Source organism: Protopterus annectens, chromosome 8.part0, assembly GCF_019279795.1.
Source record: "Protopterus annectens isolate FY-2018-M chromosome 8.part0, PAN1.0, whole genome shotgun sequence".
In the NCBI taxonomy this organism is placed as follows: domain Eukaryota; kingdom Metazoa; phylum Chordata; order Ceratodontiformes; family Protopteridae; genus Protopterus; species Protopterus annectens.
In genome coordinates this window covers 1,434,559,037-1,434,564,566 of record NC_056741.1, presented here as the reverse complement: position 1 = coordinate 1,434,564,566, position 5,530 = coordinate 1,434,559,037, and the positions used below count along the sequence as shown (strand labels likewise).

At 30.7% G+C, this 5,530-nt stretch overlaps 1 protein-coding gene across 1 annotated transcript in view; it reads right to left on the bottom strand.

The window, feature by feature from the left end:
• The window catches only part of SORL1 (sortilin related receptor 1), a 5,131,225-nt gene that overhangs the window by 1,751,351 nt on the left and 3,374,344 nt on the right, over window positions 1-5,530 (bottom strand). The window lies entirely within an intron of this gene.

Here is a 5,530-nt window from a genome sequence, read left to right as displayed (position 1 = left end):
CCCCCCCTTTGTTTTGGGAATGTTATTTCTAGTTGCTTTCTAGTTTTCAGTGATTTGAGATTTGATGATATGGGTTTTCGACAATTTGGATTTTCAACTATTTGGTCTGGATGTTTTCTTTTTTTTTTCAATAATAATTCTTTATTCTTTTCCAAATGTTAATACAATACTACAACATATTTACAATATATACATGAATGCTTCCAACAGTTACATAGAGTCATTATACATAAACATATACTTCTAAATAGGTATTACAGAAAAAGAAAATAAAAATCTAGTATCAATATAAGGCGTATCTATAGCAAACTCCATAATTAGTCTGTACTTCCCAGAGAAAAGTGGATTGGAACCTTAAGCTAAGACAATATTAAAGATTTGCTCCCATATTTTTGTGTTATTTACACTTTTCTTATGATCATTAATTAGTAATTTGTGTGCTAAGATATGTTTTATCGCTACACTCTTAAAGTTTTCCCATGAAGTCTGGGATGGATTCAACCAATTTGTAGCTATGTACAGCTTCATTAACCAAAAAATATTTATGAGTATGATCCTTTGAGATCTATCCAAATTAATTGTTGGAATATTAAGAATCATAAACTCCCAAGAAAGTGTAGACTGTTGATATCCCATTTTTCGTAGTTGGAATTTCAAAGAATTCCAGAGTTTAAAAATACATTTACAACTCCAGAACATGTGTAAAAGGTCAGCCGTTTGATCTATACAATATGGGCATTTAGGTGAATTTTTTGAATTTAAATTTATATAGAGTGAGACGTGTGTAATAGCATTATTAAATATCATCGACTGAGTAAATAATAACTTTTGAAGGGACACTGATTTTAAGGTTAAGTTAATTGCTCTCACTATTTTACTATCTTCAATAGTTAACAGTTTCTCCTTCCAGTATTTGGATAAAAGTATTTGGTTATTGCATTTCACATCTTTCATCAGACTATATGAGGCTGTTATATATTTACAGTCCTGTGTTAGAGTTTGCCATAAATTTAGGCAAATGTTTAAATCTTCTTTAATTTTAAAATTCCTATTACTAAAATAGCTTATTGATAAGTCCTTTAACTGTCTCATTATAATTAAATACGAGTTAGGGAGAGTCATCTCTCTTAGCATGTCATGTATTGAGATACCGAGAAAGGGATATAAATCAAGTATGGCTAAGTTACTTATAAGTGGGAATTTCTTAAGATCTATCAACTGATTACCAATTTTCAAATTCGGGTTCTTATGAAATGGTTGAAAAATCATCATATATTGTAAGAAATTTAGTGAGTTAAACAGACTTTGTACTGATATTATATATATTCTGATATGTTCCATCAGAGCGTACATTTTACGGGTATCTTTATTTAAAAAAGGTAATGCCTTACAATTAATGCCCAGTCCAGCAACATGTTTATGATTCAGAATCAACCACTTAGGTGCCCATTTAGAATTGGACCTATCAAAGTTAACTACTCTTAGAATTCTATTAGCATTTATTATTAAATAATATGTTTCAAAATTCGGTAGCTCTAACCCACCCCTGTTTTTCGGAGTCATCAGTTTATCATAAGATATCCTAACTTTTCTAGGTTCCCATACAAATCTACCTAATTCCGTATGAAGTTGTTCGAAGAATTTCCTAGAAATATGAACTTGAGTAGCTCTAAAGATATATAATATTCTGGGAAGTATGCTCATTTTAATAATTGAGGTCTTTGCCATTATTGGTAATTTCAGATTATTCCATCTTTTTAAATCAGAGACTATCTGCTCCCAACTTAACTTAACATTATTTACATAAAAGTCTCTTATCTGTTGAAAAAACAACCCCTAAATATTTTATTTTTTCTTCGGATTTTACCTGACCTACCAATGGTAAAAGCGAAAAGGGTGTAGGCGTCTTTAACGGAAATACCTTGTTTTTTTTTTAAATTTATTTTGTAATTAGATATTTTTGCAAAGTCTTCCACAGCTTTTAATATTTTCTTGATATCTGAAACAGGTGTCGTGCAGTAAATATTTAGATCGTCCGCAAAAGCAGCCATGGAAATTTTCGTACCATAATATTATTGGAGCATTGTGATAAATATTTTGTTTGATATGTAGAAATAATGGTTCTAAATATAGATTAAATAATATAAGAGATAATGGACATCCTTGATGGGTACCATTCTTAATTTGAATTCTTTTTGAGAGATTCCTATTAATAACTAGATTTGTATAGGGATTATTATATAGTTTTTTTAAAGTTAAAATGAATTCTTGAGGTATATTAAAACATGCTAAAATATCAAACAAACATTCTAAGTTCACTCTATCAAAAGCTTTTTGCGCGTCAATTATGAGTGCATAAGCATTAAAATTCCTGCGAGTGGCATAAGAAATCAGTGTATGAAGTGATAACGTATTATCTGTAGTTTGTCTGCCATTTATAAAACTGGCTTGTTCCTGTGATATTATCAGGTTAATTACCTTCTTCAATCTATTAGCCAAAATTTATGTCATACTTTTCAAGTCTATATTCAAAAGTTAAATAGGTCTATAGTTATCCGGGTTTTGTAAATCAGCATTCTCTTTCGGTATAAGAATAGTTTTCGAAGCATTAAAGTGCGGGTCATTAATTTTATTATTAGTTATATAGTTAAATACCTGTGAAAGTATTTTCCCCAATATATCACTAAAAGTTTTATAAAATTCCTTGGTCAAACCATCCGGTCCCGGAGCTTTATATGGCTTCAACTTCTTAATTGCATCAGTTATCTCCTCTGAAGAAATTGGTTTAACTAAGTTCATATGAAGCTCATCACCAATCTTCGGAAAGATAATTTTCTGCAGAAAATCATTATTAATCTTATTTATATTTAATTCCTGCTGTTCACGATAGACTTGAGAAAATATTAGTTCAAATGCCTTCATAATGTCTTCAGTATTGGTATATGTTTTATTATTAAAGTGTATTTCAGAGATTTGAGAAGGTATTTTTGATTGATTAATGATACGCGCTAGTGCTTTTGAAGGGGTCTGTATATGATTGGCGTATTTTACCAGCATTTTCTGTTCATAAAATGATAATTTACTGTTTTGTAGTAAAAAAAGGTCCTTCTGACATTTTAATAACTCCGTTTCAGTTTGTTTACTATAATTCCCAATTAGATCCTGATCCAGTAATTTAATTTTAGTTTCCAATTCTTGTATGTCTCTCACTTGTAATTTCTTGTAATAAGTAGCCTTTTGGAGAAAAATTCCTCTAATTTGTGCTTTGCTCGTTGCCCATTCTATGTCAGACGGATGACGGTGTTCAGAAAGATTAGCTAGTAGTTGGTTAAAGGACTCTTGAACTTCTTTTATTATATCTTCTTTATTCAATAGATATGGATTTAATGTCCAATTATAACCTCTAAAATGTATCTTATGACTAGTGTCCTAATTGAAAGTTAATGTGATCCTAGAATGATCCGACAAATGTCGAGCTTGTATATATATATATATATATATATATATATATATATATATATATATATGGATCAAAAAACATTAGTTAGAAAAAAGTCGATCCTGGACCACATTTTATGACAACCTGAAAAAAATGTAAAGTTATTTGCATTCATTTGATTCTTTGTGTATTTAAATGGATCATATAATTTAAAATCTGTTTTAAGTTCCTGTAGTGCTATCACTGCTTGGTTATTAAAGGACCTATGTGAACTTGATTTATCTAACTTGGGGTCTTGGTATGTGTTTCAATCACCTCCTATTATTATATAGTAATTATTATATTGATTCAGGATAAAATGAAGTGATGTTATAAAAAGTTGTTGATTGGTACATGGGGCATATATATGAAGAAGTATCACCGGTTTATCATAAAGTTTAGATACTAGAATCACATAACACCATCTTCCCTCTTTGTCCATTTTAAAATCTAAAATTTTCTCTTGGTACTGACTTTTAATAATAATCGCCACCCCTGCACTATTAGTTGTCCCTTCCGAAGCTACCACCTCTCTGATCCATTTCTTATTTTTAAGGACAGTCCATTGATCATTGGTCAAATGGGACTCTTGTAATAAAATAAAACATGCCTTTGACTAGAGGAATAAATGAAAAAATAATTTCCTTTTTTTCAAGTTCTGGAACCCTTTAATATTCCATGAGTCTACTATCCACATACTAAGATTTTTAAAACTTTTAAGTATATTTTAAAATTGAAAGATGATACTAGATTCAAGTGTATTAGCACAGTATATAATGTCTGGAAGCAATCTTGACGTCCCATCCCTAACCAGTGCCTATCCACTATTCCCCTGGACCAGGACATACATAGGTTTTTTACACTGTATAAACTTTTAATAGTACACATCCTTACTAAACATCTGTTCTTTATCTTACAAAATAACACACTAAAAACATGCAAAAAAACTATAATGACTACATCTAACTCTACAAAGCCTAACCAAAACATTCCCTACTAAACACTGGTAACTATCTACAGCTCTTGAACACATTATTTAGTTAACACAAATGGTCTTCATTACATTCAAAATTACTATTCTACCTCTCTAATAGTTAACATATATTATTAGTTCTATTAATTGGTTATATTACCCTAGAATATCTAACTATCTTATTTAAATCTAACCTAAACAGATATATGACATTACTCCTATTAAACAATAATGTTATTGGCTTCAAGATAATTCACTATATGTTTAATCTATAGTTAAAGCATTAAATCTGACATTGTTTATCTAATCTAACTTATTTAACATTGTAATGACAGCAACATTGGTGAATACAAGTAACATTAACTATGCTTACTGGGTACTATACTTGAATATATAAAATGATACCTAAATAGCACAGTTCCCAAAACATTCAGAACCACATCAGGGAAATAACCTTCATTTTCCTAGAAATGCCAGGATATAATATCTTCTTTTAATCTACTAACTATCCCAACATCAAAATCCCTTTGTATCTAAACATTTGCAGTATTAAAACACATCCTAAAGACAGGAAAATAAATATTACAGTACAGTACAATATTATTAGCACACCCACATTCAGGCAAACTACCTAAGAAAATAGAATAACTATGATAAATGTATCCTACTTCTACCATATCAGTTAAATAACACATTTTAACCAATACATTATTAGTTCAGTTTAAATCCTACCTGAATGAATTCACATTTCCCTTTACAGAAATAAAAGTTGTAACATACATTAAAAGTCCATGGAGCCTCGTTTTACGATCCCAGTAGTTTCCCCTTTTTCCACAGAGATCTTTCTACTTCCTGCTCATGAAATCTTGTCTTCGAGTTCGCGAAGGGGGAACCATTGCGTGGACGGACTTCCGGATGCGCCACCTCGAAAGCGGACCCTCAGCAGCATCCAAAGGACTTCCTGTTGCCTCGCGAAGGGACACAGTTCATAGAAGCTGTAAAAGTTCGTGAAATCTTCGTGGACAAGCTGGAACTGCAAAAAAAAACTAGTTAAATATTTACCAAGGGGCCTGGTGAAG